At 40.2% G+C, this 20,915-nt stretch overlaps 1 protein-coding gene and 1 pseudogene across 2 annotated transcripts in view; both read right to left on the reverse strand.

Annotated features, from left to right (window-relative positions):
• Window positions 1-15,719, reverse strand: part of NUCB2 (nucleobindin 2) — a 52,038-nt gene extending 36,319 nt beyond the window's left edge. For both annotated transcript variants that reach the window (XR_016038991.1, XM_088843051.1), the window contains exons 1-2: window positions 15,581-15,719; window positions 10,337-10,490 (exon numbers count right to left, since the gene is read on the reverse strand). The gene's annotated coding sequence lies outside the window, so the exon portion shown is untranslated. The remainder of the gene's footprint in view (window positions 1-10,336; window positions 10,491-15,580) is intronic.
• A 3,451-nt stretch (window positions 15,720-19,170) lies between these two features.
• On the reverse strand, window positions 19,171-20,224 carry LOC148775576 (syncytin-1-like; annotated as a pseudogene).
• Between the last annotated feature and the right edge of the window lie 691 nt (window positions 20,225-20,915).

The raw sequence follows: 20,915 nt of genomic DNA on the forward strand, positions 1-20,915 counted from the left end.
TCCCTTGCTGTGGGGCACAGGTTCTAGGCTCCAGGGCTCAGTAGTTGCGGCTCTCAGGCCCTAGAGCATGGGCTTAGTAGTTGTGGCACACAGGTTTAGTTGCTCCACAGCATGTGAAATCTTCCCAGACCAGGAATCGAGCCCGTGTCTCCTGTACTAGCAGGCAGATTCTTAGCTACAGCACCACAAGGGAAGTCTACTTTTTTTGGCTAGTATGAATAATACTATTATGAATATTTATATTTCAGTTATGTGTTTGACACACAACTTGAATTCTTTTTGTTGTATATCTAGGAGGAGAATTGCTAGATCAATTCTGTAACTCCATTTATAATTTCTTGAGGAACTGCCAAACTGTTTTCCATGGCAGCTATATCTTTTCCCACTACCACCAGCACTATATAAGGGCTCCAATTTCTACATCCTCACGAACACATGCTGTTTATTGTCTATCTTTTATTATAGCCAACCTACTGACTGTGAAGCAGTATCTTATTGTGAGTTTGATTTGCATTTTATTGGCTACTGATGTTGACCATCTTTTCAAGTATTTATTAGCTATACCTTTTACTTTTAAAAAAAATTAATTTAAAAAGTGTGAGTTAGCTTTTTTTAAATTCTGAACTGAAGTTTTTGTTTACCTTTGCAAGTCCCCTATGCCACTGTAAACAGGCTGACCAATGACTGTAAACAGGCTGACCAATCTAATGACTATTAGACAACACTAGAGTTTTAAGTGTAATCACAACTGAAAAGCCCAAGTTATGACTTAACTCCTCGTCAATTTTGATGTCTTCTACATATACTTCTGGGGCTTAATTGAGTCTCAATGGCCCCTAACATGGTACACATATAGTTAGAAAATGAATAATTGCTAAAATGATTTGGGCATGCTTGCTAAGTTGCTTCAGTCATGTCCGACTCTTTGTGACCCTATGGATTGTAGCCCACTAGGCTCCTCTGTCCATGGGATTCTCTAGGCAAGAATACTGGAGTACGTCGCCATGTCCTCCTCCAGGGACTCTTCCCAACCCAGGGATAGAACCTGCAGCTCCTGCACTGCAGTCAGATCCTTTACCGCTAAGCCACTAGGGAAGCTCAAAATGATTTGAATAGTCTCTACAATGTGCATATGGAAAATTAGCTCAGTGATATACCTCCATAACTTCATTTTGCAAACCCCACCAGGAACTGTGACTACTATCACTTGATAAAAGACCCTTTCACACAGACTCCTTCCTCCACCCTGGGTTCATCTCCAATGTTCATCAGGCTCTCCTTTTCGACCATACAACACATACATTAATAAACAGTTCTGCTTAGCAACTAGAAGCTATGTTGTATGCTGTTAAATATGCCCTTTTTTATAATGTCCACCTTTACTTCAATACACAATAGAAGCCTTAGAGTAATAAAAATAAACCTTAGTTAAAGATTTTGGAAGTGGAAGTGTCTTGGAAGTGGGATCCCTTCACCAATTTGTCATTTCTACTCTCTCATTCTTCTTTCAAGTCTATCATAAAATGAAGAGTCATGGAGGAATGTGTTTGTATATATGAAAATGTCTGTGTGCATGCATCCTGATAGCATCTCAAAGTGACAAAAATTCTCTTGAGCATCTGCTTTAAAATAGTGGATGAGTTTATGGTGCATAAACATTTAACTGAGTCCTAGGCTTATTATAAATAACAACAGAAACCATTTATTGAGTGTCTACTATGTACTTCTCTGGTGACTCAACTGGTAGAGTCCTCCTGCAAAGTGGGAGACCTGGGTTTGATCTCTGGGTTGGGAAGATCCCCTGGAGAAAGGAACGGCTACCCACTCCAGTATTCTGGCCTGGAGAATTCCATGGACTATATAGTCCATGGGGTCGCAAAGAGTCAGACACAACTGGGTGACTTTCACACACACACACACACACACACAACGTACTAATCAGTATGCTAAATTTTTTTATTACATTAATTTAATTCTTACAATGGCCCTGTGAAATAAATACTATTATTCCCATTTTAAAGTATAGGAATCTGAAACATATCAGTTAAGAAATTTGAACTGGGCCACATGGCAGTAAGTGGTAGATCCAGAGTTTGGACCTGGGAGTGACTGACTCCAAAGCCTATGTCTGCTTAAAAGCAGTGATTCTCAAAGTGTGGTGGTCCCTGAGGCAACAGCACCAGCATGACTTGGGAATTTGTTAGAAATGCAAATTTTCAGGGCTTACTGCAGATCATCTAAATCAAAGAATCTTTGAGGGAGGTGGGGGCTGAAGGGTGCAAAGTCTATTTTAACAAGCTCTACAGGTGGTTCTGAAGCAGCTAACATACTACTTCCCTTAGTTCTGTTATTCACAAACCTCCTCTGCAATGAGAGACAAAGAGAATGCTTATCTGAAAAGTAAATTTGGATCCTCAAGGAAAAGAAAAATGGATGATACTACCACATGTAAAATAGACAGCTAGTGGGAAGATGCTCTCTAATACAGGGAACTCAGCTCGGTGCTCTGTGATGATCTAGAGGGATGAGACGGGGGAGGTGGGAGGCTCAAGGGGAAGGAAATGCGTGCATGCTAAGTCACTTCAGTCGTGTCTCTTTGCAACCCCATGGACTGTAGCCCGCCAGGCTCCTCTGTCCATCGATTTTCCAGGCAAGAATACTGGAGTGGATTGCCATTTCCTTCTCCAGGGGATCTTCATGACTCAAGGATCAAACCCCACGTCTCTTAAGTCTCCTGCATTGGCAGGCAGGTTCTTTACCACTAGCAGGAAGTAGAAGGTTCAAAAGGAGGGGATATATGTATACATATAACTGATCCACTTTGTAGTACAGCAGAAATTAACACAATATTGTAAAGCAATTATACTCTAATTTTTTTTTAAGGTGTTATAATTAAGAGGAGTAAGGCAAATTAAATTTAGGTGTATACACTACTTGCTATGTGATCATAGGTCAGTCAATTATCTTTCCCTGCTTGTTTCCTCATTTTTTAAAATAATGAATTTTTTAAAAGAGAATTCAATTAGACCTCAGTATTATTTACGCTGTTAGATTCTATTATTAGTTAACTCCATTGAATAGTGTAAATCTTTTCTGCTACATTATCAGAAATATTAATAAAATTGTTTGTATTCACACCAATTGTAAGAAATGATTAAGCTATATGATTTATAAATGCCTTTAAACCAAACACTGCTTATTCAGACAGCTGAAAACTACCTTGGTAGATCAAATAGAAGATTTAGGTGGTGGGATACAAAGAACACAAAAATCAACTACCAATAAAATTTCCTGTCTAGATATAGTAAAAATGAAGTAAAGCCAGGAATGTCTCACACTTTGGATAGAGTGTGAGACACTGTACACTTTTTAAAGAGTGAATTTTAAGATATGTGAATCATACTTCAAGTTTTTTTAAAGTAATGAAAAATAGAGCAAAAAACCTGAGATTGTAAAAGAAATGTGAACATTAAAAAAGGAACAATTACAATTTGAAAGCATAATTTACTATAAAAGTACGTAAGTTTTAAAATTAGCTAAGCTCTATAACTTCATAACTGTCCAGTTTTTATATTTTTAATCATTTTTGTCTAGATAAAATGACTATTATCATAGTATAAAAGTTAAAATCTTGCACTTTAATTTTGGATTTATCTGTTTTTCCTTATAATTCTGTCCATTTTCCTTTCAATATTTTGAGGTTATGTTTTTAAATGTACACAAACAAGATTTTCTAGGTGTCTGGTAGATTTAATCTTTTTCACATTTGAGTGAACTTTATATCCTAATTTGCCTTAAGGTCTATTTTGATAGTTTTTAAACCAGTTTTCTTTTGATTAGTGTGTAGATATACATACGCACCCACACACACACATTCTCGCACACTTTCTTAAAATTCAGCATAGCAGTCTTTCCAACTATTTTCTCTGTTTATATTTAATCAAATTACTGACAATGTACTTAATTCATCAGTTTAACATCTCAGAAATCAGAGTGTTTTTAAGTTAATAGAACATTAAAAAGTGGTCGACTAAGTGGCAATAGCAACATAATCTTTACTGCCAACACACACATGAAGTTTATTATAGCTATTCCCACTGCCATTACTTTAGACTGAGTTTTTGCATTTTTGGTCTCTCACAAATTGAATTTGATTGCCATTTAATACATCTTCAAAAGGATTAAATTATGATTTGGCATTAAAATGAAAGGCTATTTGAGGGAGTTCCCTGGTGGCCTGGTTTGACCAGTCAATCCTAAAAGAAATCAATCCTGAATATTCTTTGGAAGAACTGATGCTAAAGCTGAAGCTCCAATTCTTTGGTCACTTGATGCAAAGAGTCAACTCATGGGAAAAGACCCTGACGCTGCGAAAGATTGAAGGCAGAAGAAGGGGACGACAGAGGATGAGATGGTTGGATGGCATCGCCAATTCAATGGACATGAGTTTGAGCAAAATCTGGGAGATAGGGAATGACAGGGAAGCCTGGCGTGCTGTAGACCATGTCTTCACAAAGAGGACACGACTAAGCAACTGAACAACAATAACAACTGGTGGCCTAGTGGTTAGGATTCTGGGCTTTCACTGCCCAGGGTCAATCCCTGTTCGGGAAACAAGATGCCTCAAGCCTTCTGGCCAAAAAAAAGAAAAAGCTATTTTGTAAACATAGAAATGAAGTAGCTGATACTGCTGCTAAGTCACTTCAGTCGTGTCCGACTCTGTGTGACCCCATAGACGGAAGCCCACCAGGCTCCCCCGTCCCTGGGATTCTCCAGGCAAGAACACTGGAGTGGGTTGCCATTTCCTTCTCCAATGTGTGAAAGTGAAAAGTGAAAGTGAAGTCGCTCAGTCGTGTCCGACCCTTAGCGACCCCATGGACTGCAGCCTACCAGGCTCCTCCGTCCATGGGATTTTCTAGGCAATAGTACTGGAGTGGCTTGCCATTGCCTTCTCCGAGCTGATACTAGTAAAGCAAATATTTGATGTTAAAGGAATAACTTTACATTTTCTTGTAAAGGAACATGTAAGTGTCTCACCTGACTACAGACAGGAAGATACCCACAAATAGACAAAACTACCTTACATTTTGAGATAGAACAAGATTATTTATAAGCAGCCAAACAACGCAAATGAAGGCAGCAGAAACTATGTCTCCAATAAAAAATATTATATAGAATATAAGACTGATTTGATAGATTCATGAATCGCTAAGCAAATATCAATTTGTCAGAGACTTCCAACCAACACTGAATAGAAGCCACATAACTTCCAAGTAATTTTGAGGAAAAAACAACAAAGATGAATTTAGTCAACAGGAAATGCTGAAAAATTCCTGATGCTCTTTTACAGACCTCAAAATGATACAGTAATGCTAAAGGTGCTAAAGAGACTGATACTCCAAGAATGGGTTACACAAGAAATAGCATATTACTGTAACACTGGCATAGGCATCTATGGCCAAAAGTTCTTGCCATATTAAATTTTAAACTACAAAAGAATTTCCCAAAAATGTTACTATACATGTCAAAGAGGGATTATGGCTAAGTTAAAGGAAGGTTAACTAAAGCTGGCTTGAATGTCCAAGAGCCTTTAGTAGCTTTTCAAGTGTGTGAGTTTAGTTCTGGATGTATTCTGAGGCTGCATACCTGAATATTTAAGAATAGGTTGCCTGAAAGGTACCCCAACTGGATGTTATTTCTGATGCCATGTCTAGACAAACTGTAACCCCTCGGTGGTAAATAAACCACTGATGGAGGGACTGGGGAAAGAAGATGAATCTGACAACTTCCCATCATCATCTTTTGAAAAGCACCAGCATCAAAGCTTGTAAGATGATGATCATCCTCAGGAATGCACTGGCTTCAAAGCTTGCAAAATGATGGTCAGAGGCTTGGAAGATAATTCCAGGCAAATGGTTTTAAAGAAACTCCCAGAGTTAAATCACCATCACTCTCCACAGTAGAGAGGAAAATGTCATGTGGGAAAACACAAACATTCACAATTCTGAATCAAGGAAGCATTTCAGAAGACCTAGGTTATGAATGTAAAAGAGTCTTAGAAATACCTTAACTGATTTATTTAGCTTCTTTAAATTTCTTAATGTATCTGCAAATGTGATGTAAGAAAAATCTGTATATTTAAATATATCTTAAAAAGCACTTTCGGTAAACACAGAATTACATTCTAAATGATAAAGAACTCAGTTTTATGGGCAATATTCTATATGGTATGAAATCAGTGTGTTAGGGGAAGCACACTGACTGAAACTGCCCACCCTGGGCAGGCACCATAGTAACCATTTGCATGAGCTGTTTTAGGACAGGAGGTCCTAGAAACAAACACAGAACTAATAAGCCACCACCAATCAGAACAGCTCAGGAAAGGTCAAAAGGAGACACCAGGTGTCCAATCACCTCCCAGAATCCTTCTTGCTGGCATCCATCTTGGCTAAGCAATGTGCATGTCACCAAGGACCCTAAGTCAGAATGATTGGCCAAACAGAACCCGGAAACTAACCCTATCACCATAAAACCCAAGACTCAGAGCCACATGGCAGAGCAGTTCTCCTGGGTTCCCTTACCCTACTGCTCTCCCCTTGGGCTCCCTTTCCAACAAAATCTCTTGCTTTGTCAGCTCATGTGTCTCCTCAGGCAATTCATTTCCGAATGCTAGATAAGAGTCCACTTTAGGGCCCTGGAACAGGTTCTCCTTCCTGCAACAAACGGAGTCTTAGAGTCAATGAAACACCACCTTTTGGGGGGCTTTCTATGTACCCTGACTCTTTACTACTTATTTCCTTTCCTTTCTTGCCTGTATTTAAATTTTGTTTTTGATTGATGAATTTTTTAAATATACTTTTCCCTTCTATTAATTTTGAATCTTTTACTGTTTATTTTATAAATAATTAGGACAATTAACTTACTGGAGCCTAAAGCTAATTAAAACATTTACTCCTTAATAAGGCCTCAATAAAAGTTAACTGTTTTCATAACAAAAGAAAAGAACATTTTTCTAGCTCATTAGGTATAAAAGTAATGTTATAAAAATATCTTTAAATGCCAAGTTAATGTCAAGTGTGTCAGAGACAAGTTTCCAGATTTTCGTGAATCCAGTAATATACAAATGTCCATACAAAAGAAGGAGAGATGAGTGATAAAGAGAGGCAATGGGGAAAAAGGGAAACTAATTTATTGATACTTTTCTTCCACTATCAGATCAGTAAGAATGGCCTTCTCCTTCCTTTTATCAACCTCTTTGTCCACTAGAACAGAGACCTAAAGAGAAAATACTGGGCTAAATGAGGTTGACACAGTAGACTGAATCAATCCAGGATAGGCTGAAATTAACACTGTAAAGTAGGATAATGTAAAATTCTAAATCAGGCAGTGATCTCAAGACAGCATGGAAAGCACTGATCCCAAAGGCATTAGAGCCTTAAGCAAAAGCACGAAATAAACAGAGTTCTTAAGCCTCTCCTGGAGAAGACTCTTGAGAGTCCCTTATACTGCAAGGAGATCCAACCAGTCCATTCTAAAGGAGATCAATCCTGGATGTTCACTGGAGGGACTGATGCTAAAGCTGAAACTGCAATACTTTGGCCACCTCATGCGACGAGTTGACTCACTGGAAAAGACTCTGATGCTGGGAAAGGTTGGGGGCGGGAGGAGAAGGGGACGACAGAGAATGAGATGGCTGGATGGCATCGCCGACTCTGTGCACATGAGTTTGAGTGTACTCCGGGAGTTGGTGATGGACAGGGAGGCCTGGCGTGCTGTGATTCATGGGGTTGCGGAGAGTCGGACACGACTGAGCGACTGAACTGAACTGAACTGAACTGAACATTCAGTAGATACAAAATAATTTCCCTCAATTTCCAAGTCAAAAACAAGCTTCTCTCTCCTTCCCTGTCTCCACCAAAACAAAATTCCCATATACACACAGAGGCACATTTCTCCACTACTGATTCTTACCAGTAATTATCTGGATTAAGTCTACCTGGGGTGGGTGTGGATGAATGGGTGTGGGTGTGAGTGTGAGTGGGTAGGGGTGTGTATGTGTGTGTGTCTGTGTGTGTGTGCTTCCTGTTTTGCTTATAGGGACAAATATCCCGGTAGTGGTTAACAAGAATGGTCGTGGGTAAGAAGGGTGAAGAATACTGAACACCGAAACTAATTTGTCTCGCTTTCCTTTCAATAGTCTCTCTTCCTTCCTCGTCTATCGGTTTCTCCCTCCAACCTTCTTCTTTTACTCCTATTGCTTTTAAATTTAAGACTGAATTGAAGTATGTTTTCTTTACTCTGTTATCTGTTATTTATTAACTTAACAAACACTTACTAAGTACCTGATGCTGCTGCTAAGTCGCTTCAGTCGTGTTTGAATCTGTGCAACCCCATAGACAGCAGCCCACCAGGCTCCACCGTCCCTGGGATTCTCCAGGCAAGAACACTGGAGTGGGTTGCCATTTCCTTCTCCAATGTGTGAAAGTGAAAAGTGAAAGTGAAGTCGCTCAGTTGTGTCCGACTCATAGCGACCCCATGGACTGCAGCCTACCAGGCTCCTCCGTCCATGGGATTTTCCAGGCAAGAGTACTGAAGTGGGTTGCCATTGCCGTCTCCGTACTAAGTACCTACTATATTCCAGATATTATGCTGGATACAAAGGTAAGTGAGATAGACAGTCTCTACTCTCATAGGGTTTTCAATCCAATGTGGAAGGCAGTCTATTAAGTAAACAATTGCAATTTGAAAAAAAGCTGCTTACAAAACAACATATACCATTATTCTATTATTTGAAAAAATTTTTAAGGCATTAAAATTGTATTCAGCAAATAAGATATTTTCAGTCAGATGACGTACAATGCTAAATTCTCCTATAGTCTTTCTAATATCCCTAAATGATGGACTGAATCTTTAAGTTCTTCCCTCATCCAATTGCCATTCCCTAAATTTCAGTTTCCTTTTCTCAAAATTTTATTTCAATTCACTTTCTTTACACATAAAATGGCAATTGAATCATTTCACGTGACAAGTATAGGGTATATTTACATAGTATTTATCCATAAACTTCTAGAAGGAAATAAAATATTGGTATACCTAAGTAAATTAGGCAAGGGAGAGTAGTTAAGTAAAAGGAAATTTCAAGACAGTTAACAGTTGAGTGGTTAAAAACACACACACACACAAAACCACAACATCTTTTAACCAACAAAGGCAAGAATGTTCCTTGCTGACAACATTGGACTTAAAAGTATCTTAAGGTGGATAACAATATTCAACATAAATTTACTTCCTGATAATTTATTATGTGATACTCTTTGGATAACTTATCTGTCTTTTTAGTACTTTGCATAAAGCGAGTGGCTCAATAAATGTTAGTTATGCAACAAACATCTACTACTGAATACTTACAGGTAATTTTTTTTTTAATAACCAGAACAAATACTCAATTAAGACAGAAAGCCTTCTACAATGAATCCTGGGATAAACATAAAAAAAGAAAAACAATTTGTTAGATGAAAGGTATTTCCTTCTGGAGATAATGGCCAGACTTAAAACTCTGACATGACAAATTACTGAAGCTTCTTTGAGTGCTTATCACAGCACACAGATCTCAGGGATGAAAGAGAAAAAGATTCATATTGTGCAAACACTTCTATTTGCCAGTCAATATCCAAATCTTCCCTTCCCCTGCAATAACAAAAGCCCAATTTTATTCAAGGCAACCATGCATTCAGCTACATTTCCCTGCTTCCCTGGTTCAGGATCTTTTGGTTATTATTATAACCAAAGGATAATTCCTTTGGTTCAGAATAATCTCCTTAAAGGGAGAGGTTGCATCTTTCTTTGTCTTTGCCTTGCTACCTGAAACTTTGCTTTGATGGATACAGCTCTGGCAGCTATTTTGGACTATGAGGACCAGGGCCACATTTTAGGGATAACAGATCAAAGAAATGGAAAAAGTTTAGGTCCCTGGCAACTTTATGAAGGTACTATCCTAGACTGCCTACTTTAAGAATTACTTTACATGAAGAAATAAATATTTTACGTTTAAGCCACCACTAAGTCTGTTTTCATTTTTGCTTTCTTAACTGATCATGCAAGTGTGCTAAGTTGCTTCAGACATGTCTGACTCTTTGCAACCCAATGGACTGTAGCCTGCCAGGCTCCTCTGTCCATGGGATTGTCCAGGCAAGAATACTGGAGTGGGTTGCCATGCCCTCCTCCAGGGGATCTTCCCAACCCAGAGATCAAACCCATGTCTCTTACATCTCCTGCTTTGGCAGAAGGGTTCTTTACCACTGAGCCACCTGGGAAGCCCTCTTAACTGATCACTTACCTTCAAACAGGTAAAGAATTTCTATCTCCTTTTTACAGATGAGGCAACTGAGATCCAGAGAGGTAAGATGACTTGGACAATATCAATTTAGTGAAGAGGTGGGTCTGGCTCCTGTCTCAATGCTTTTTCACTAAGAACTGACTCTTCACAGGTTCTAAATATTAAAAAATAAATAAACATAAATTTAGGCTTATTACAGTGGTAGTGGCACATTATAGTGTATATATTTGTCAAATTCTGTGAAAATAAAAGGTGCCAAAATGTCTATACTGTGGAAGGAGTCTATATCATATCCCAGTGGAGAAAGAAAAGAAATATATTATGCAAATAGAATAAAAGACCAAAATAAGCAAAGATATTTATTTATATGCCAAGGTTTTACCATATTGCTCTTCTTTTAAATAGTTAAGAAAAGTTCAAACTAAAAGCTTATTTTTCCTCTTCAATGAAACTTCAATATACAGTCTAAGTTTCCCCATTCAATCCTTAACTGGATTTTTTCTTAAAATCTTTACATAGAATCCATTTTTACTTTTATTACCACTTTTAAAAATTAAGCTTGGCCCATGCCTTAAACACAGAGATCAGTAATAAAGCACAACATCTCAAATCCTTTTTTGAAATCCACCACCCAACTGTAAAATATAATGCAGTTATATTGCAAACTCACCAGTGAATATAATCAATTATTTCTAAGCAGTATATAAAGAAAATAAGGAAATAAAATATCTTCAAATTTTAAGAACACATATTTATTTCTTTTCATGATACTATAGTTAACATAAAATTATCTAAGCAGGAGAGTGATCATATGCAAGTTATGTTGGAAAGGCACATGACTTTTATTAGCATGGTCAAAAATAAACCACAGATTGAATCCTCACCACTCCCATTTACTGCCAAGCTACTTGACTCTCTGAGTCTCGATTTTCCTATCCATAAATCAAACTAATACCTCTTCATAAGTTTTTGACTGGATGAAAATAAGAATAAATACAATGGAACTAGCACAGTACATGGTAACAGTAAATGCTTCATAAATAGTAATGCCCTTCCTGTCTTGAAAATTCAATATCTATGTATTTAAATAATAAAAATCTGTGTTGTAAACACCCAAAGTCATTGAACTTAAACAGCAATAAGCCAGTTTGACATACAACCTTAAAATGTCATTTTTTTTTTGAAAGGCCACGTTAGAGCTCTCCCTAGAGCATTGCCACAGCCAAAGTCTTGATGCAGGTCAATGAAAAACATACAACCCACAAAAGAAGAATACAATCTCTTCCTCCCCGACATTAAAATAAAGCTTCTGAAAGAGACCCAGGTTTCTTCAAGTCAGGAAACTTGGGTTGCTTCATCCTACTGTCAGTGTCAGAATTCTGACAGAGAAAAGGAGTGGGATGGAGAAAAATAGATGGCTTCTAAATTTCTCCATGACAGCAGTGAAAAGGGCAAAAGGCAACCTACTGCTCAACTCCATTTTTCCATTTGAAAGTGACAGTCAATAGGAAAGTGAGATGCAAAATAAAATATCAGATGTATGACCAGCTGAGCTGTATTCTAACCCTTCCCTGTATCAAGATATCAGTATAGATCTTAGTGTCTTTGATGCTCGTATCTGTAGAAAAGGACACCAATCAAGAAAACCAGTATTTTGCCTTTTTTCTCAATCTTAACAGATGGCTATAGTATTAATTTTTTAAAAATCAACTCTTTTTAAAAACTGAAGTATAACTAACTAATTTATAATGCTGTGTTGCTTTCAGGTACACAACAATGTGATTCAGGTATACATATATATATTCTTTTCAGATTATTTTACATTATAGGTTATTAAAATTTTGAATATAGTTCCCTGTGATATACAGCAGGTCCTTGCTGCTTATCTGTTTTATGATTAATAATGTGTGTATATTAATCTCAAACTCCTAATTTATCTCTCCCCAACCCCTACAGCATGCTTGATAATGAGTTTCTGAAAAGCAAATACCATTGCTCATATGTATACTCAATAAACATAAAAGGAACAGAAAAAATTTTAAATTTATTAAAATTACCATGTCTTCATTATTTACACAAACTGTACTTCAGAGCCTATTGAAAGTGAAAGAGGAGACTGAAAAAGTTGGCTTAAAGTTCAACATTCAGAAAACAAAGACCATGGCATCCAGTCTCATCACTTCATGGCAAATAGAGAAACAGTGGAAACAGTGGCAGACTTTATTTTGGGGGGCTCCAAAATCACTGCAGATGGTGCCTGCAGTCATGAAATTAAGACACTTACTCCTTGGAAGAAAAATTATGACCAACCTAGACAGCATATTAAAAAGCAGAGACATGACTTTGCCAACAAAGGTCCGTCTCGTCAAGGCTATGGTTTATCCGGTAGTCATATATGGATGTGAGAGTTGGACTGTAAAGAAAGCTGAGCACCGAAGAATTGATGCTTTTCAACTGTGGTGTTGGAGGACTCTAGAGAGTCCCTTGGACTGCAAGGAGATCCAACCAGTCCATTCTAAAGGAGATCAGTCCTGAGTGTTCACTGGAAGGACTGATGCTGAAGCTGAAACACCTATACTTTGGCCACGTGATGCAAAGAGCTGACTCATTTGAAAAGACCCTGATGCTGGGAAAGATTGAAGGCAGGAGGAGAAGGGGACTACAGAGGATGAGATGGTTAGGTGGCATCACCGACTCAATGGACATGAGTTTGAGTAAACTCCAGGAGTTGGTGATGGACAGGGAGGCCTGGTGTGCTACAGTCCACGGGGTGGCAGAGTCAGACATGCCTGAGCGACTGAACTGAACTGTACTTCAGATAACTAAAATACAGTATGTCAAAAAGTTCTGCCAAAAAATAAAAGAAATGCAGCTGCTATTTAATTTTTCATTAGGTTGCTTTAGATTTTTAAAATCAGAGCATGCTGGAACCAGAAATGATCTTAGAAGTGGTTCAGTTCAGATCCTACTTTTATAAAAGGTTTAAGGCACAGGGAAGTTAACTGACTTGGCCAAGATCACTTGGCAGAGCCAGGATTGGAATCTGGCCTTTAGAATTAATTCTAATGAAATATGCTTTTTACCAGATTGTGGTGGTTTTAGAAAATTTAGATTAATCATTAAAGTTATCAAGATTTTTCCTTGAATAAATTATTTTAAATTGTTAGAAGCCTGTTTTTTAAAGTCTATAAACTAACTGCCTGTATTAAGCATACCAGTTTCCCCATTTTAGACCTTCTATTATTTTTAAAGAGTTAATCATCTATCATGCCAAATATAGCCAACTCAATTACTCACAACACTTAGAGGATTACTTACTTTAAGAATTATTTTTGATACATTTTTAAATCTTACACTTGATTCCTCTAGCTACCCAGTACTTAAAAGGGTATTTTGCACACTCCAGTCACCCAAAATAGGTCCTTGGAAAGTGGAAAACACTTAGAAAGTGTGTATTTTAATAACACAAAAATTAGTTTGGTATGTCTAGGAGGTATATAATATGCCCCAAAATAAAAAGACACTGGTATCGAGCATGCTTCTGATACTCTATATTAGTGCCCATAATCAATAACCATTGTTTTGAAGCGCACCTTTATTGCCTTAATTGTGCAAGTCAATTTAACTGGTATTTACAGAGCACAAACCAATTTGGCAAAAAGCATACTGAAAGGGTATATACAAAATGTGTGGTATAAACAATAAATACCTCGGGAAATCAGAGATATGTAAACGCAACATGGACTCCACCCTTGCAAAACAGATAAAACTAGAATAGATGGAGAACAACATGGATAACTACAAGGAGACAAACGAATTTTTCACTCATCTTGGAAAGCTGGAGCAAATCATGGGGAGATTCAAGACCAAGATGAGAAACAGAAGTTCCTATGTTCACCCTAATAACAAGAGGGATATTATTTGATATTTTTTTTCTAATTCTAAATTTCCATGTTTTTTCTTTAACTTTGGACTCCACTAACTGAGGAAGAATTGTTGAAATATCTGTTTGTTCAACATTTGTTGAACTTAGTTTTCAAATTTTATAAAACAAGAAATACAACTTGGCTTATCTGAATGAATCCAAGGCACTATCTATGAGGGACAAGATGCAAGAATCTGGAGACTGACTGCCTCACACTATTCAACCGAATTTATGAGGGAGGATCTTAAGAAACAAGTAATTTAAGCAGGCTGTTAAAAAAAAAAAAAAAAGCACTATAAGCTACCCGATCCAAATCTATTATACCGCTAATCATATTACTTCTCATGCATTCCTTAAAGCAACCATCTCATCAATTCAGTTCTTATAAGGAAAGTCCACAATTTCCTTCAAACAAAATTGACAATCAGATATAACTGCATTTAACCTCTCTTCTCCCTCCTCCTACCTTTTCTAACCAAAGTAATACATAGTTTGGTGTTCATATTCACCCAAGGATTTAATAGCTTTAATAAAAGGCTTATATGGCAGCATTCTTATTCAATTGTGTAAATGGACACTACCCAGTTTAGGAGTTTAGTAGACACTTTGAGACTTTCAAGAGGTTTCTGTCTCCAAGAAACGAGAATAGTTCAATGGTTCAAGTTCATATTTCCTCTCTCGCTTGACTTTATAAAAATAATTGTCATCCAAAACCACTGCCCAGAACCAGCCACAACAATAACCACATTTAGACACTCAGTTACCATTTAGCAGGTGCAACAAGAAAGTACCGTCTTTCTCAAACTCCATACCACCATCTCACATCTAAAGATTTGTCACTTAGGGAAAACAATACCACACCCGGCACGAACTTTCTCCTCTCCTGATGTCAGCGGCTGCCGGCTTAACAGAACCGGCAGAAGAGCAGGATTCACCGGCCTAGCTTAGCTCGGCGTCGCGGGATGTGGTGAGCATCAGCCTGGAAGTGGTAGGTGTACCCTCTTCACCAGTGAGCACCTCCCTCGCCCATCGCCCTGCCAAGGCCAGGCTGGAGCCCACCCCAGGACTCGGTCCTGCACTTACCGCCCCTCGCCTGCTCTTCGCCAAGAGCCTGCCCCTTGATAGACCCCAAAGACAGCACCGGTGCCCTGCAGCGAGTGGAACGGAAAAAGGGACCCCGCGCCTCCAGCTAGAGCTGGAACCTACTCTTCACTGTGCCCGTCCATAGTGGAGCTCCCACCATCCTCATTGCTGGGCAGGGCAGACGAAGAACTGAGTTTTATCTCAGGACCCGCCCCAACCTCCCGATCCTCACCCACCTCGAGGCCGCCAGCTTTACGAAGCCGGGTCTCCAAGCGCGAGGCTCCGCCTGCTGAATGCTCGCAGGGAACAGGCTGGCCTCTAAAGCCCCCAGCCGCCGGCTCTGCACTGTACTTCTACCCACGGCGCGCTCCCGCCTCTTTGCTGCCATGGCGACAGCACGGGTCCCCGGCAGCCGCTGATTGGTCCCACCGGGAGAGTGGAAGGAGCCGATTGGTTAGGGCGGAGACCAGGCCGCGCAGGAGGGCTAGGAGGCGGACGGTGTGGAGCTCTAAAGCGTAGGAGCCTCGGGGAGGGTGAGCCAAGAGGGACGTGGCGCTCTGCGGCGCGGACTAGGAAGCCGCGCCCCTTCCTTCTCGGGCTTTCATGGAGAATCCTGTGGAGCAGGATTTGGGTGGGTGAGGTGCTTACCCGGGACAGGGACAAATAAACAGGTGTCTCCTCGCCCTCTGCCGCCTGCGCGCGCTGGCAGAGCCCAGACTGGTCAGAGACAGGCGGTCAGGCGATTTTCCCCGCAGGCCTCCTTTGGGTCTAACACCCCGGGCCTCCTCCTTGGCGGCAATCTTACCCATATTTGTAACCTCCCCTACCCCGGTTTTGTTTTGCCGTGGGCCACTGTGGCTTGATTGCTTTTTGTTTCACCTTCTCTCACACCCGTCTGCGGTATCTTTCTTTCCTCCGCACCCTCCTTCTTATAGAACTGAGACATCTGCCCCACACCCATTATTTTAAAGATGGGGAAACTGATCCTCAAAGATACTGGTGGCTCGAGGATTAGAGAAACTTTTGGAGCCTCGAGGCTGGTTTCGATTGAGTCTGCTAAGTAATGGCATCTTTCTCTGAAGCTGTTTTCTTGCTTGTGAAAATGTTGTTTATCTCAGAGTTGTTCGTGAAGATTAGATAAGTTTCCAGTATAGAACCTGTTGCATATGTTAGTAATGTTAGCTGCTTTTTATCAGGAAATAATACAGGGTAGTTACTAAATCACCTATTTGGAGCCCAACTGCCCACATGAAACCAATTCCTTGACTCGCTTAAGCGCTCTGTGCCTCACTTTCCTTGTCTGTAAAATGAGAATAATAATAGTATCCTCCTCTTTACAGCATAAATAAATAGAAAAGTGACAGGCACATAGTAAGTGCTCGATAAATGTTAGTCCTTCTCATGTTAGTGGCTGAACCAGGACTGTAATTCAGCTCTCTAGATTCCAAGACCAGCAATCTCTGCTCTAACACAACTCTCGTCTGTACACGAAGAACAGTGCCTAGAAGTTCAGCTTTTTTTAAGGTTCAGGAGGAAATGCTTGTCCCTTTTCTTAAAATCTCAAACTATCTCCCTTACTGTCATGAAAGTCCTAGAATGTTGTGACTGCCTCCACTGAAGGTTTAAGACCAGAGGCAAATGTAAGGAAAATAATCATACTCAGTTCTGATGGAGAGATTGAAGAATGAAAGCACTAGAGTAAGAAAGGATGTTCAAGAAGTTATGGTGTAGGAACACTAAATCTCTAGCTGAAAAATATAAACACTAATGTGAGGGTACTGGTAATATTAATATATCATTAGTAACTCATGTTAGTGTTAGATTAGGAGACAAGCCACATCCCATCTCTGTGGAAGATACTAAGTTGTAAATACACCAAAAGCAGGAAGTATTTTCCACATTTTTATTACCCATTATCTACCACAGGGCCAAACACACTGTGCTTGGTCTAAGCCCTAACATTTGAGATAAACCCTTTAAGGGGAAGCCCTGAAAGATCTGGTAATTTTCTACACTATTATCAAGATAAGTATTATTTATTATTATTATCTAGTAACCCAATGGAAAATAAGAAATTGGATTAGTCCAACAACACAATAAAAAGAGAAAGAACCATAGCTGGGTGACTGAGATGTCAACAATATTCTCAGCAATATTCTGGGGTGAAGGAAGAAGAAAACAGGAAGACAGGGCAAACAGAGACGAAACAGCAAGATTCAGGATTAGGAGAGATCACCAAGGAAGATATTTCAGTATGTCATGTGCCTGTAAAGCAGGCAACAGCATCTATACTAGTAAAGATGCTTTTGTGATAGAGAAAAATAAGAATGTTAATCATGAACCCTGGAACTATGGGCTGAGGGACTTATAAGGAAATTTTACTTTATTTAATAGGTAAAACTCCAAACTTGGGGCTTTAGCACTAATGGAAAATCTCCTGATGGGGAGGAGGACGGAAGAACACACTACTGCACTGTTCAAGGAAGAAAACAAGGCTTTGGAGTCAAAACTAGGTCCCAACCCTGCCTGAATTAAAAGCCTGGTTCTATCTTTATTAGTTGAGTATCCTCTGACAAGTAGCTTAACCTCTGTCCATAGCATAGCTTCCTTATTTATAACATGGAGGCAATAATAGTTTCCACTTCATAAATGTGTGAGGATTAAATGAGTTCATATTTGTAAAGCAAAGGGGTGCTTGGCACATAGTAAGTCCAAAGCCCATATATTAATGTTGGATAAAATACTGATATCAGTTTCTCTATCTGCAACCTGGGATCATAATAGTGAACTTACTATAAGGGTTCAAATGATGTATGTAAACTGTTAGAGAAGAGATGCTCGTAGACATTATTTCTCTGCCCCTCCACCCCTACAAGCCTGTTACCTCTGAACTCCTTTCTGATTAACACTGCCACTGCCATCAAGGGGCTCTTGCTCAACCCGGTCTTAGCAAGGATAAAATATCATTGCATGCTTTTTCTTGACTCAGGTGGAAAGCTCAAAATGGGTTTACTGGAGGCCAGGAGAAAATGAAAGGGAAACAACTCCAGAGAACCAGCTGATGTGAAGCCTACCCCCATACTTTGGGTTCTCCAGGAAAAAACAAAAGGTGTCAGGAGGATTCTGGCTTTTCAATACTTCTACTTTCCCCTTCTCACTTTTTCTAGGGTCCCACAGGATATAACCTGGCCAAGTTCTTCATTGTGTTTAGAATGGAAGAGAGGGAGGCAGTAATACTTATAAAGAGACAGTAATCTGAAAGAAGAAAACAACAGTACACTCTACATGGACACCAAGACTTAGCAGTTTTATTCGGTCTAGGTCAGTGGTCAGCAAACTATGGCCCTTGGGCCAAATTACCCAACTGCCTGTAAGGTATAGTTCGGGCTGAAGCAGAAAAAAAGGAGAGAGGACCTCAATGGAAGTAGGTTACCTTTATTCAGGCAAGGAGGGCCAACAGTCAGCCTAACGACCAGGCTGAGCGCAAGAGGGATCAGGGAGGCTTCATATTTAAAGGGAGCTTTGTGGAAGCGATAAGGGAAATGTTAGTCAGGTGGGATGTTTTGGATATTCTTTAGTTGAGATGGCATTTGTAGTTGGGCAGGGGGTGATAAGTCCTCTGGGCAGGGGGTGATAAGTCTCAGATAAATACAGCTGGCCTGGAGCATCAGGGCGGGACCTAAAGTTCAGTTTTGTTTCCTCTGAAGTTAGATGATTCAGCAAGGGCCTTGACACTGTTGTTTTCTTTTCTAGGCCCAAAGACTCCTGCATTCCAGACCCTGAAATCATAAAAAATGGGAGAAAGGGCGCCATATCTCTCTGGCTACTACCTGCTCGATAGGGGTGACGGTTTGGGGTCTGGAACGGAGGATCGTCCTAGGGCCCAGGGTCTCCTTTTCCTGAGCTTGGGATAAGGCTCTTGAGAAGAAGAATGGTCTTGACCTGATCTCGAGAGATGGCCTGAATCAGTTCTTGGAGAAACCTTTGAAAGAGATTGAAGAGACAGGGTCCAAATAAGAGGAATAAAATGATAAGTACCAATGGTCCCAGGAAAGGGAGCAAGCAAGGGAGGGCCTGTTGGAACAAGTTTTGGGGACTGTAAAGGTTTTGTAACTCTTTTCTGCAGCGTTCAATTCTGTCTCTAAGTTCTTTGACTCTGCCCTGGACTATGCCCATTTCATTAACAAAATAGTAGCAGTCCTCTCCTAGGAAAAGGCAGTTCCCTCCCTTTTCTGTGGTGAGAAGGTCCAGGGCTTGCCTATTTTGTAGGGCCACAGAAGCTAATGAGTTAATTTGTCTTTGGACTGAAACAAAGGACTCCACTACCTGCTCCATGTCCTCATTAAGTTCTTGGGACATCTTGTAGTAGAAATGGGCAGAGGTCGAGATGCCTCCAATCCCGGTGCCTAGGGCTGCTGCTATGCCAGTCCCAGTCAGGAGAGGGGCTATGACAGCTCGTCTTTTCTTATGGGACAGTTCCCCTTGGGGGTAGACTATTTGTTCTACCTCTTCTTCTTTGAGGAATGTTAGACCCAAGGCCAGGAAAACCAAGATGCAAGTCCAAGGGGGTCCAGGTGGAGACATGAATATGCATAGGTCCCGCAGAGAAGGAAGAGTCCCGGATTGGTGCAATTATTTGTGCTGTTCCAGAGAACCCAAGTGGAACAGAAGGATGGAGTGGAGTTTGTAAGACCAGTGTAGCTGGGACTAGAGTAGTTGATACAGGTTAGGTTTGAAGAGGCTGAGAGTAGGACATTGTCAGAGACTGGCCCAATGAGTTGTGTAGTTTTTGTTGGGAAGGGGAGGTATAGTTGCCCTGTGACAGCCAGATTGAGGGTAAGGGGATTGCTATGTGTGGTGAGGGAGACGGTGACATGCATATCCAACACTGGGATGTGTGTTGTGTGTAAAAAGAAGAGGTGAGAAGGCGGGTAAGGTGTTGGTTGCCAGAGGGAGGTTTTAGGAGAGGCCATAATTGGGAAGGGAGGTCTAGGCATTTATAAGGTTCAGGGGCCACCTGTAACTGGGAAATTATGTTCTTTATGACTGTTGTTGTTTCTTTTCCCAATTTTGATCTAGTACCCCCCACCGTCTGAATGCCTCCAGTGGGTAATGGGATAGAAACATATGTTTCTTCCATTTGGCTTATGGCAGGTGCTCGCAAAACTCCTTCTCTTTTGTACTTTAACAGTGAGTAGGGATTTGGACATCCCCCCCACCGAGGTTCATGGTGCATGGTCTTGGAGCCTTATTATAGCATGAGGAATGAACATAAATGTCTGAGCAGGGACAGGGAGTAGCCAGAAGGCTGGAGAGTGCAGCAAGGATAGGAACAAGGGAGTCGTGGGGCTGTTAGTTAGGGAAGGAAGGAAATAGCACCCTAGGAGTACAACACGCCTAACAACGTAGGCAATACCGACGAAAAGACGAAGGATAGGTGACCAGTCCTGAGGGGAGACAAGTTACTAGGCCTATAGCAGGGACTAAGATTAAGAGTGCAGTTATAGTTAGAGAGATGGGGAGACGCCAGTCAGGGCGAGGGGCAGAAGGCCCCAAGTTGGTGGTGGCTTG

The sequence above is a fragment of the Moschus berezovskii genome, chromosome 14, assembly GCF_049115385.1.
Source record: "Moschus berezovskii isolate FMDL1 chromosome 14, NW_MosBer_1.0, whole genome shotgun sequence".
Taxonomy (NCBI): Eukaryota; Metazoa; Chordata; class Mammalia; order Artiodactyla; family Moschidae; genus Moschus; species Moschus berezovskii.